General features: G+C 38.2%; 1 protein-coding gene across 43 annotated transcripts in view; it reads right to left on the bottom strand.

Moving 5' to 3' along the window:
* The window catches only part of WDPCP (WD repeat containing planar cell polarity effector), a 156,617-nt gene that overhangs the window by 122,497 nt on the left and 20,044 nt on the right, over positions 1-14,076 (bottom strand). For 23 of the 43 annotated variants that reach the window (XR_002415032.2, XR_002415031.2, XR_010471747.1 and 20 more), the window contains 2 exons: positions 1,999-2,130; positions 998-1,070 (listed from right to left, as the gene is read on the bottom strand). The exons of 19 other annotated variants lie outside the window; for them this stretch is intronic. The gene's annotated coding sequence lies outside the window, so the exon portion shown is untranslated. Of the gene's footprint in view, positions 1-997; positions 1,071-1,998; positions 2,208-14,076 lie in introns of all 43 variants that reach the window. One more of the 43 variants, XM_065059210.1, reaches the window with a different exon arrangement.

Raw genomic sequence — 14,076 nt, forward strand, 5'->3', positions numbered from 1 at the left:
ATGTTCCATGTTTAACTCCCCATGCTCTGTACTGAAGATTTGCCTCTATATCTCTAAAATAAATATGTGCAGATGCCAAAATTCTTTTTATAGAGCCTGAAGAAATTAAGGACTCTATTCTCAAATAATTGACTTATGCACATGTATCTTTCTCCCCCATGGATCATCTCCTACATATCAGAATGGGTGTAATGTCTGCATTATTCTCATTGAAAAGATTATCCAAGGTGCATGTTTACTGCATAAAGCCTGGGTTTAGATAAATATTTTACAAAAATAATATACATATTGAGTTGAATTTGTCTCATAGTTAAATACACAATGCACAGGTTGAACAATATCCAGTGTTGTTAAGAACTGCATGTATTTGTAGTTACCTGTCTGAAGAAAAGACAGTATGTAGGAAAGTCATTAGTCTGAAAGAATTGGAAAGTATCCTATATCCCCTACAGAAAGGCAAAATACAGCTAGGGCAACATAAGCCTCTGCAAGCAGTTGCTGAGTCATTGGTTAAAGAAGAACATTCAGAAGCTGCCCTATGTTTTAGAGAAGTGGGGCAGGGGGGCATATTTCCATTATCTTTTCAACTCCCACCTGCAAGAATATACCCTTGCTATTTTTACAATTTTTATTTAGAAGCCTGCTTGCCTAGATGAGCACATCGTTTCAAGCTCCATGACGACTTTAAGAAAAAAGGTGCCAAAACAACTTATTTGCCAAAGCTATGCTTTCCTTTGGCAAAGCTCTAACGTGCATGTTTATAAATTTTGGGCTCACTGGTATTGAAGTACATGCATAAATGCTTTATTTATCTGAGAGCTTCAACTGCCCATAAAGACATAAAATGGTGTTGACCTTTTACTATACTGAGACTTTCAGGCTTCTGATGCATTTCAGAGATGTCTCAATCTACTAAGTCAATGAACTGCTTCACTTGCTCAAATTCAAGAAATAAATCTTCAGTAACACTGTTTTCATACATGAAGATTTACCTTACCTTCCTTAAAATGACTGTTCTTGGAGATCAGACTGGAATAGGTCAGCATCATACCCAATTGTCTGTATCTTCCCTAGAAATAGTTTATTAGACTGTTAGCACTATAACCTCAAAGAGGACAGTCTACTTCCTCGTTGAATATAGAACTGAAAAATCATTTACATGGAGCCTGCGCAAAGTGTTTTATCTGAATACAATATACCAGCTAAAGGAAGATAAAGGAAACCCCCCAAAATTATGCAGTGAAACGATATTTGAGAAAATTCAGTCAGATAAACCACAACCCCTCTGGTTATACCTGGAGCCAAAGATGGCACATTTAGATAGAACTTCTTTTAGCTTATGTGCAGACTCTTAAAATCATTTCTAGATCAAAGATTAAATGTATGGTCCTCCCAAGAACTTCAAACTATTGGACTATAAGCCAATTCTCTTTCAAGAGCAACGTATTTACACAGATTCCCTCTTTACATTGAAAGGTTTTTCATACAAGTCTTTATAGTCAAGATAAAAAAGGGAATTTTCCTGGTAGCATTCTTCACAAAAATGCTTTCAGCTAGAACTGGGGAATCTGGAATAAGATAAGGTCAGGCTGATGGGGGTGGGGAGGAGAATCAGTCATGTAAACAGGTTTTATATTGCATTTATTACAAACTCCCCTTATTTTCACTTGCTTGTTTGGAAATTAGCACAACCATGACTGGATTAATTCTCTGTGGGTTTCTCTCTGTACTATTATTGAGCAGTCATGGGAAAACTCAGCCAAATGAGTATGGCTCTACTGAAGCCATACATCTGGGAGGAAAGGCAATCACCAGAACACAGGATTTGTCTACAAAAAGACATTCAAACAGATAGGGCGCTTTAGCTGACCTCCCTGAAGTGATGTCCTCATACTTTAATTGAGCTGAATTTTTGATGTTATATGTCACTTTAAATTAAAAGGAATAATTTTCTAGACAATGTTTGTTGGTTTTCTGGTTTTACAGACACATTCCTACCTATTCTTCAGGCAGCCTGTCATGTTGCATCCTTCGCTGCGCTCCTTCACTTCCGAGCAGGTCTTGTATCCATACCTGTGCACCCAAGCTCCAAGACTATGCGGACTGGCTGTAACCTCTCTCTTTAAAGTGCTGTAAGGCAATTAGGAATGCCTCTTTTCAGTGTGATGAGAAACACAGACATCACAGCAGTTGCATCTTTCTCACACCTACAGATCATGAGAAAATAAAAGGCAAAGACTTCGGCATGATCAGCATTTCCTTCCCAATGGTTCACAGTTGGTGTTCCCTTTCTACTGCTGTGTCCCCCAAGAGGGGTGCCATCCTGGTAAACAGCAGCAGTGCTCCCTCTTTTTGGTTTGTCCAGTGGTTTTCTGAACACAGTCTTCAACACCTCCTGGCAAACTGCCTCAAGAAAACATACTCCAGCATCAACACACCTTGCAATGGTTCATTCACAGCAACTAAATTGCTGACACCTGCTCTCCTCTGACCTGCTCCTCTATTGATAGGCTTGGCAATATCAGCTGGAGGGCTTAAGTCTACTGGTCCATACTTGATGCTGTCCACTTGTGGTATCCTAGAAAGTATCCTTTCCCATCTAAATTTTTGTTTGCATAAAGTAATTGGGGAGGGAGAGAGAGGATAAGCACTTTTCCCAATACCACTTAAATATGTTGAGCACTCCATTTATGAAACTGCATTTCACAGCAGCCTCCTCCCTAAAAGCATCAGAAATTTCCACAACAGTCCCAACAGCAGGTTTCTCAATATTCAGCTAGTTTGCAACTGACTAGCATCAAGCAAGTCTAATGAGCTTTCAGACGGTAATGGCAAAATGCCTGTTGGCACTGCCAGGAACTCCCCTGTCTATCTGTGGCAGCTCTGGAGCGAGTTCAGAGACAGTGGCCTATGTTATGCAGAATTTTTGCTTCCACCACTGGTCATCCAAGCTGTGCATCATTACACTGCTTCCCCATATATATCAGCAACTAGCTGGTCTAACCCCAAAGCAGTGCTCCATCAAATAAAGCTGCTTCAGATAAATGTCCCGGGGAAGTAACTACTCTATTAATTTACCCACTCCTGCTTCATTAGCTGTACGGCCACAACTTCAAAAGCTTTATGAAATCACAGAGCCAAAACTCTCTCCACATGACTACACATGCACGTGTACAATCTTATTTGCATTAATGATTATCATGGTCTAGGATATGCGTTCTGTGCTGCCTTACCACAGTTCAAAATAGAATGGCAAAATTAATGGACATAGGGAGAGGAACCCTATGAGTTTTCCAGATTAATTCCCAATCCCCAAAATTTCTTGAAGTATTTCAGGCACTGACATATGAAAAAAATGCATAAGCATGTAAAAAACTGATCCACAGCATGGAACTGATGATAAGACTACACCATAGGTTCTACCTCCAAGATATTCAGTGGTTACATCACAAAAGTAGGGAACACAAAATATGTCTCTCTGGCTGAAGTTATAGCAAAGTATTTCAGTTTGATATAGCCAAGTTGCTCCACATGGAGTAAACAAACTATTGTGCTTACCACAAGTGCTCTTCATATCTGACAACACCTTTCAATACAGAACCTGAAGGATGAGGAAGAGCATGGGATACTGCAATTCCTGCATCAAGACATTTTAGGGCTTTTAGAGGCAATTTATTGCGGTAAAGCCTCATAGCTGTCCTGGCCTTTGTCCTTTCCAAGGATCTCCTCATGAGATGTGTGACATTTAGGAACTACACTCCTCATTTGTCAGTCTTCTTTAAGGATTGTGAAACACACCTAAAAAATACTCCATTGCTCGATCACGCTAACACAAGTCATATTAATTAATAATATGTTTGTGTAATTACATGGGAAAGGTGCTTTGCACAGCAGTTAAAGTACATGCAACATCTATAATAAGCAACCCTGCGTGTAAGATATTATTACAGAACAGGGTTCTTGGTCTGAAAGACAGAAGCAATTTAAAAATTGATGCCAACGCTTTGGTGTTTTCTAGGTCACATATATTGTTATTAGGACCTGATATATTTAAATAACAAAGCACACGAAATCATATTTTATCTGACTCAATAGGAACAATCATGCTATAGCATTTGCTGAATAAAGTCAAATACATTTCTTCCAACAAGTTAATTAAAAACGTAACATTTACATACAATAACAAGACCTAAATGTCTATTGCAAAACTTTTATTTTCTTTTGACCACTTTACCTAAAAGAATAAACACTAAAGCAATAAAATTTTCACATCTTAAAGTTCTAATGATTACTTTGTTTAAAGCTAACTCTTCTCACAGGTCCAATAAACACAATTGCACACACTCTGTGGTAAAGATTTGCAGGCTAAAAAAACCTGTTAGCAGGACAGTCCAACTAGTCTTAGGCAAGCAAGCTCCCAATCTTCTGCTTAAATCAGGTATCAAAACACAGAAATAACTTGCATATGTTCAGCAATGCCATTTTTATGTGTTTTTTTGGTTTTTGTTTTGTTTTAATTTTAATATCAAAGTATTCCAAAGCTCAATTATGCTTCATTAGTGAAACTGTGACTATCCCACTTAATTATTTTAATATCTCAGGATTAGACAAGGAATGCAGAATTTTGGTAAAGCAGACAACGATGGAAACACATTGACTGTTCTAAGAAAAAAAATAGTTGTATTTCATGTTTTGAGCCAATCAACGATGAGCCATAGATATTGCATTACAGATGATTGCTTTAATCCTAAGGCATTTTAGGGTGTTTTTGAAGTACACAAGGGAAGCTTGTTTTGATATATTCACAACATAAAGCTGCAAGGAGATGGCTCCCAGATTCACACAGTGCGAGTTAAGTTCTCTCTCTCCATTTGAGAACTGAAAAAGCCAAAGACTTGCAAGCAGCCTTAAAGTCAAAATAACACAACAATTTATCACACAGCTCTTTCCTGAGATATCTCTTTGCCTTCTGTATATCACAGAACCAGAACTACAGGCACACTCTCATTCACCCTGTGCTACAAATCTTTCATTTGCAACTGCTCGCTTCTCTGTACACATTTACCACAAGTTTTTAAACATCGTTTTCACCTTCACGGACTTCAGAAACTTAACAGAAATACAACTTTACACAATGGCACCACCTAGTGTTCACAATACCAATTTTCAATCCTTACAGTGACCTCAACTTTCCTTCTACTCACAGTTGACAAAAAATACAACTATTTAAATGAGAGTACGTTTCTTTCAAACGAGAGCCACCTCATTTTCTGCCAGTTTGCATTTGTGTCTTTCATACCCAAAATTAACTGCAGCACAACGTCTGCAACCATATTCTTAATTCAGTTACCAGTTGGTTTTCTTTTAAAATAAATGCTTAGATCCTGATGGGTGACCTGTTTTGTGATCAAAGTTAAAAAAGTAGACTGTAAAGCAGAATTTAACTGTCTGGTTAAGTGGAAATCAATCTACACATATATGTATTTTAAACCATTATTAAAGAAAGAAATTTCCTGTAAAAATGTAAGACTTGAAAAAAATGTTTACTTAAAAGATTAAAGGCAGGCATTATCATATTTAGAAAAATGCAACATCCAGTGCCCAAGCTTGTCTTTTATTGTTATGGGCAGGCTGGCGGCTTCACCATTTAGAAGTGTCAAACCACCTAACTAGTTTTACAAGTGTACTTAAAGTTGTGAATAACTTCGCAAAACTTCATCTGTGTGAGCCGAAACACAAATAAATCTTCATTAGGTTTATTTTTCTTTTCTGGAGGTAAATTTGCAGCAAGAATGGTTCCATTGCTTAAAACTCTATTATTTTTTTCTTTAAAGCAACTTAAAATTTTGCCGGGTGGACCTTTATCTTTGAAACACACCCCCTACTATACCTAAGCTGGAGCTTAAAATAAAAACTTCCGGCCTTTGGTGGCAAAAAAAACACCATGTTGTTCACTACTACTCAGTTAAAAAACAAAAACCCCACACACCAAAAAGACAAACAAACAAAACACCACAACCCACACACAACCAACCACTTTTAGCAGATAAGATTCACAGAAGTTCCAGTCCTGCTTAGGATGCTCCAGTCTCCCTGTTGTCGATGCTGATTAGGCAGTACCTAACTCTTTCAGCCCCCTCCTAAGGCACTATGACACATACTCTTCAGCGTTCTGCATTTCAGATAAAAACATCCTATTATTCCCATCCAGGCTTAGTCCAATGTACACTAGATACAGGGATTCAGAATAACCTTCCCAGTTCACTTGCTTCAGAAGTTGAAGGCAGAACAAGGGCCCCAACTGGAGTTCCCCAGCCAAGCAGCTACTTTCTCTCCATTAGAGGCACAGCTGATCCCAAATACAGTTCTCATACACAGCGGTTTAGGTAACAGGTATGTTTTGAAGTGCTTAGTGCTAATGAAAGAAAGCACAGATACAGCCTCTACCCCATAACCTTAGTTTAATTCAATTGCTATAAAGCAACCTAAGCCACATTAGAGAGACTTCTTCAACACCTCACTTTCAACATATGGCACAGAAATTCTCTGCCCTTCTTGCAAAACTGAAGAACTCACACCGCAGAAATATTCTCATCCCAATTATCTCTCTCACCTACTCTTCCCAATCTAAAGGGTTAGTATTTCTCCATCTCGTACGTTCCTCCTCACAAATGTAACTTTTGCTCTAGATGCAATCCTCCTCTCTATTCTAGTCTTCCGCCTGTTATTTTTTTATCTCCTGCAAGCATTCAGGAGATTTATTTTCAAAGAAACACAGTCAGATCTTTTAAATTGATGGCTATATTCAAGTCATATATGCTCAATATAAATTAAGGCAAAATCTATAAAGGCAAATTTGATCCAAAAATACATACACTTTTTCTCAGGTATTTACAATGATTCCACGGAGGCCCCTGATTTAATGGTCTCACATCACCAATGTCATGAAAACACCAGTTTTCTAGAACCTTCTTGTGCAGTCTTTTTGCACACGTCTTTATAAACCTTTTACCAAATTTTTTTAGCATTACACCTTCAAGGGAGCTCCAAGAGTTCAACTCGGTGGTGAAAGGTACACATAGCAAAGGGGGAAATCAGGGACGCATTACATATACAGAAGGGCATAAAGTCATTGCTAATATCACACTTAAAAGATGATGCTGGGTAGTAGCAGGGTTCGTCACATGCATATCCGAAGTTCCAGAACAGATTCCTAATAAAAACATTTTAATTACTTGGTACCCTGTACCCTAAAACTTGTTCTTTAGATTGCCAAGCCTTCTCAACCTTAAGAATAACACTACTCTGTTCGCTATGAGATAGCACAAAACTAATTGTCAGTGACTGTGCTGCAACGCTGAGATCCCCAGTGCAGATTGGCCTGAGAACTGAACATCTTTAAAAAACGTCAAAGCTGTTGATCTTCCTTCAGTTGTGCTGGTACAACCATTTGTAAGGCCATACAAAGAAAAAAGTTCTATTTAAAACCACTTCAGTTGTCTGAAGCAGCTCAACAGGCAACCCTACAGACAGTTTACCAGCACAACTGCGGTAGTGATGCAAGAACAAAACAAGAGCTGTGTCATCTGGCAGGCCTCTTAAAACTACCTTCTCAGGAGAGATATAATGTGAACAACTCATATCTGCAAGGTGTTTTCAGCTGGGAACAGTTGAACACAACAGTTCCACAAGGACAGGACACCTCAGAATGTGACTGGCACAGTTGTCCCGTTTCTCCTCAGCAGAGCAGTGGAAGCTGAGTGGGCATTGTCTCCAAGTGAGCCTGTCTTCTATTGACTATCTATGAGCTTTGACTGGGCAGAAATGGCTTACCCTGAGACAGCTGTACTCGCTCTTTTTCCCCATTGTTCAAGCCCCTGGACTGCAATATCCGTAGGCATTGCATAAGAGCTTCTGAACAACCACAAGCCACAGCCTGGCACATTAAGAGAAACCAAAAGCAGTCACCGTTTACATTAATACACCAGACTATAATCTGAGATGATTCAACTTGTTTTTATGAGCAGCAGAGGCTGGAACAACTAGAGGCGTCTCACAGCAAGATGCTCCTCACACACTGAGCCACGCTTGCATGCTTTATTTTTGTGTTCTGCCCATTCTCTGTTCTCCACATAGTAGGAAGGGGAAACAACCTTCTATATGCTGGCTCCTCTGGGAGGACAAGACAGCAGCGGCACATCATCTCACCCTGAGTTACAGGCAGGTTAACAGAAGCTTTTTCTCCTTTTTATTCTTTCTAAAGAAAAGGAACATGGGGATAGAGCAATGAAGGTTATCAATTCAAATGCTGAAGGCAAAGGAGTAAACATACTGAAGACTGTGACAAACATTTTTATCCCTCCTAAATAAAATGGGATTACAGATAATCTGAAAATTCAAACTCACTGCTTGGTGACAGCCTAGAAAAATGAGGTATGCTGTGTCACATGTAAATCAAAAGGCAAATTTAGGCACAAATGAGCACAATGACACATGACAGCTCCATCTCTGCGGACTGAGAGGCCATAAAGGTGACAAATTCCTAACAAAGGCAATGACAAAGAAAAGGAAGAATGGTATTTTAACAAGCAGATATACTAAAAACTGTCCAAGATTGGGCTTGTACAATTAAATGTAAAAGCATGGCAGGGACTACACTGAAATCCCTGCTAAGATGAGGCCCTTTCTTATGAGACTGCCACTACCCAGTTCCTAAAGTAAATATGAAACAGCAGAGCAACCAAATACATATTCCTGATCAAATTATTGTAATTGGAGACAACTATCACTGAGTGCATTTAAAATGCAATTCCATTTGCATGCACCTGTCAGAGCTATAACTCCTGTTCAACACAATCTAACTAAATCTGAAGAAGTTCAAAAGTTTTTGAGAACTGCAGAGTCCTTGTTTGGGTCCTTTATAAGCAGAAAAATCCCAGCTGCAAACCCCCGATTTCCATGCAGGTAGAAGAATCCTGTAAATAAATCCCTTTAAAAATATCTTTGCTGCTGGAGAGTGTATTTAGAAGGTGAACTGGACATCTGTGGAGAGCCAAGTATTGCAGTACTCATGGCATTAAATTGTTTATTCTTTATCTACATTGCTTTTGAATGTGGACATTGAAAGATTGAGGGATAAAACAAAGGATACAATTGCTCTAGTTCAGAGTGCCAATTCTTGAACAAGGCAGATCACAGGACTGATGCAACAGCTCTCATTCCAGTTGTCCACCTAATTCTTTTTTTCTTGGGGATGAAGGGGTCCTCACCCTGTTGCAGGGTGGCTCAGCTACTTGTGAAATTAGTATTTCACAGTTCTGAACTGATGCAAGGTACAACTCAGTGCCAATGGTACACTAGCACCAATTTCAGTTTTCCTTAATTTGCCAACCTGTAATTTGTGAAGCTGCTAAATAAGCAACTGAATTGTCCCCGAAGCAGAGGCAGTGCAATGACAAGAACAACCATCCCAAGGTAAACTGCCCCAGATTATGACTCAGATCCCTGAGGCATCTTGTGCCCCTGTGAGCCCCAGTTTAGAAGCAGCAGTACTTGGCACTGTCTGGTTGATTAATGCATACTCCCACCTTAAGAGGAGCCTAAAGATATTGCTAAGAGTTTGATGAGTCCATCACACCGATTGCTTAATGCAGATGGTCATACATCATCTTTCTTTTCCAAGTAGATTTACATAGTAAATATGAAGTAAATAGCCAAAATTTCCTTGCATCTAGAAAGAGGATTTGAGAAAATGAGCTCCTTCTTAAAAAAAAAAAAAAAAAGGCACGCTAAGCTGTTGTGTAGCAGTTTGTACCTGTGCTACTTGGTATCGTATAAAAGGCAGATACAACTGCTGTATGCCACTGCTCACTGGCAGTGAACTGGGATTTCTCTTCACCAAGGGTGTAACACATGGAAGTTCCAGCAACCTAAGGCCCAGCCCAATTCAAACAATTCATGGTAACAAAAGGTTTAAGAAAAAAGAACCCAACAGTGGTGCTGAAGCACTTTATCTGCAACAATTTTCCAGGTACCCACAGAAGGGAAGAGTGACTGACTTTGATTTTAGGCTTTATATACTGACCAATGAATGAAGTATGACTCAGAGGAAGTTTTGCTGTCGGGTAGAAAAAACAGTGGCAGAGCTAAGGGAATGGGAATGATTGTCTGTGTAAGCTGTGGCAAAGGCCTCTTTTTTCATGCTAGGAAGAAGTCCATAATCAGGTAGGCTGTTAGTCTGGACAGGTAAAGACCACGAAGTTTTAGTCAAGACATTTTTCTTTTATTTTCTTCAGTTTCAGACTTCACTTTCTCTTTGTAGCTCTCATTCCACCTGACAGCACAAGGCAGACTTCTGCTCTACCTTACAGCCTTATGTCATGTCAGTCCACATATTGATAGCATCAGTCTGGATCAGTCTTTATGAAGAGAGTCCAGCTGTGTCCCTTGCACCAGGAGTCAATCTCTGCTTATTCTCTCTGTGTGGAAGGCTCACATGCAGTCTAGTCAGTGGCCCCAAAGTCAGACAAGTGCATTCAGTGAAGATGCAAGCTTTGGAAAGCTAATTGTTCAACTTGAAGGTCACACAAGACATAGGCAAAGTCCAGTTTTTCAAAACCTAATTTTAAGTGTCTGCTCCAAAGAACAGAGATATCAGTGACTTCAGGATGTGGGAAAAACCTCAAAATTTAAGAAAAAGGAAGCCCCCAGAAATTTTTCACAGCTTCATCCTTAGACTGGCAAAACCTTTTTCCTTTCTTCTTCCAAAAACCAACAACCCTAGACAAATACACAACACATACTTCAGTTACAGCAATTAAAGAATCAAGCAACCGAAAATATGTTCTTACAAAGAATTAGACAACCTTTCTGACCTCACCTACAGCAAATCACTTGGTCCACTGAACAATTTCATTCGCAGTTACATATTTCAAAATGTTGTTTATTCTTTAGATGTTTAGTTTAGTGACTCTTAACCTTATATGGGCTTAGATGTAAATATTATGCTGCACACAACACCTAAGCAAAGCATACAGTTAGCAGCAGGTAAAATCCTTCCTAAGACAATATTTGTTTTGAAGGGACTACATCAGTCTTTCAACAAAAGTGGTGTTTTAACACTCCATAAAATAGTGTTTATTCTCTATCCTTAAAAATGCTAAAAGCAGGTTTCATGTTCTCTCATGAACAGAATGTCAACAAAAAAAAGTAAGAATTTTATGTTTAGATGACCTGTCTCTTGAAACAGCCCAGCAATTAATAATTTTTATTCAAGGCTATTTCTTATATTTAACATTATTGACACCAATATCTTAACAGTATTTAAATTAGCTGCCTGAGCTAGAAGAACATCTGAAATCTGATTTAGCTCACAATAAAATTATTCCTTTTTCCACAAAGAGAAAACTGCTTACAATAAAATGACTGCCTCAAATTTTCCATCACCTCCAAAGCCACGTCTGATATTTCATAACACTTCTCAAACTTTAAAAGAAGGAGGAAATGTAAACTGTGCTTGTGTTCACAGAGATGACAATCAAGGAAGCAATTACAATAAATGTCTGATCTGCCTCCACTAAAAACATACACTTCAGCTACAAAACAATGTGCCACTCAAATTGACTAAACCCTACCTGACACAAAAATTACCAATGTTTGTCATGTCTGAACATTTTTTGGACTAAGTTAAACAAGCAAGTCTTGCCTTTGTCAACTCTTCTAAAAGAAAAAGAATATTCAGCAGCTTAAAAAGCAATTCCATGCAGTGTGTTTCTGTCACTTTTTCTTAAAGGAAGAGTTCTGAGCACTTGTAAACTGTGAATTTTTTTTAATGGTATCTAGATTCTTGGTGGATTTCACTGGCAGTTGTGTTTGCAGCTTTGAAGTCTCCTCCAGGTCTGTCATTTGGTAAGGCTGTTGATGGGTGCCTGGGGTGCTTTGTCCTCTGGGAGGCTATTTTCCCTTAATTCATCTCTGATTAGAAGCAATTTATGCATTTTCATCTGTTTTATGTAAAGATCAAAGGGATCATGGATCCCAATGTTGACCCTATTATAAGCAAAAGAGGCAAGCTGCACATTTTTGCTTGGTTTCAGTTTAAGCCTCAAAGCACCCGTTCATACTTCTCAGTTCTTGATATAGCTCTCATAAACCAACATTTTATATGGAGACCAAGTAGTACCTGTAAATGCCTGTAAACACATGCATGCTTTTATATTTATATAAAACGAAGTCGGGAGGTGAAATTCCCGTTTTCAAATCTGCTGAGATAATTATTTGCCCAATGAAAACAAAGAGACAAAAGATTAAATTCAATGGTGCCATTAATAAATTTCTGAACACTTAGTCTAATCACAAAATTATTTATCTAGCCCTGCATCAGAAAGTTATTTTGAAGTCTTCTCAATTTTCTTTTCTGTCTTTAGGTTACAACAAAGACAGACTTTTATGCAATTTCAATAGAAATTTTTCACAACACAAAGAAAACTTTAAAATTTATTGCAATACAATCAATATTCAGTAGCCATTGATATGACATATTGTTGCCATCAACACAAGGAAGAAAACAGATATCACTGAAACTTAGCCTAGGTGAAAGGAACTACATAAGGAAGTCTGGGTTTATTACTATTTTTTTAAGCAAATTCAGTACATACGCCAGCAAATATGTGGGTATGGGAAACTTCCAGGATGTTGTTGCAAGCCAGTAAGCACACATTGTGAATACAAATGCCTCTTTTTACTCACAGTCAGTTCAACCTGCCTGCCTCTCTATAAGGCTCAACTCTTTCTTACTGATCATGTGCAGAACAGGGAGAAGATGTCATGAAGACTATCAGACAGAAGGGGGAAAGCCCATCAAAAATCCACTTTGATGGAAAAGGCATCACACTATGTTTGGGAAGGCTTCTGATATGGCAACATTGGGAGAACAAAGACTGCCATGGACGGTTTGTCATTTTAAATATAAAAAAATTAGCATTAGCAAGCAATACCCTGAAGAGGATGTACCAAATAATACACTCACAATAAAATGGTGACTCTCACCTTGAGAACAGTGGAGTCTACCCTCACCAACTTTAAAAACTTTGCTAAAGCCCATCATGACCATTCTTTCACAAGAGTGACTGATGGGTTGCACAAAGCAATAGAGGTGCAAGAGAGCAGCATTTTAAAAAACTGACCAGCAAAAGTACAGTTTATTTGTTATCAAGATAATCCTAACAAGGCAAGAATATTTAGAATTTATATGTTAGAAAACGGAAAAAAATACCCATTACATTGGAAAAAATACCCATTAAATTTTCTCCTCCAGGCCCATATTTTTCTTCAACCTGAGTTACCACATGCCTTTAAAAAAAAAAAAAAAAAAGAAAAAAAAAAAAAAAAAAAAAAAACACCAAAAAAAAAACCAACATCACTTCAGGGAACTTCTTACCATTCTACTTACGAAACTTGTGAAACTTTCTATGGATCTAAAAAAAATAATTTTAAAATGTGTTACAGTTCTCATGGACTTTTGTGTTCTCATAGCAGCCATTGTTGTGACTTTGCTGGTTATTCCTAGTCTCCCAAAGACTCAGGTAACTCATGTTGAGTGCAAAAATGGACCTGGAGGAGAAGATCACAACGGTAATGGTAATTTTTTTTTCTACTTTTTAACACCTAAAAAGTACCCTTAAAACCACTCAAAAAAACCTTGAAAGCCTCAGTTTCAAAACCAAATAGGCTGAATTCTCAGCTAGCATCATTAACATCACTGCCTTTGCTAGTTTATAATACGTTGAATCCAAAGAACATGCAAAGGAGGTACTAATACAGCCCCTGGCCCATTGAAACACACAAAACAATTTCAGTTTATAGGGCAATTTAAGAAATGGTTATAGTAGAGAACCTCACACTGTCAATCCTACCCATATAAAAAAAAAAAATACTTGAACTCTCTGAAGAAGTGTCTGAATTCAAGACAAATTCTAAGACAAAAGCAGCCATAGGGAAAGAAACACCACCACCAAAGAAAACACGATTAAAAGAGCTCCTTAAAGTTCAATAGACAGGGAAACTTATGAGATACTT

The sequence above is a fragment of the Columba livia genome, chromosome 3 (assembly GCF_036013475.1).
Source record: "Columba livia isolate bColLiv1 breed racing homer chromosome 3, bColLiv1.pat.W.v2, whole genome shotgun sequence".
NCBI lineage: Eukaryota > Metazoa > Chordata > Aves > Columbiformes > Columbidae > Columba > Columba livia.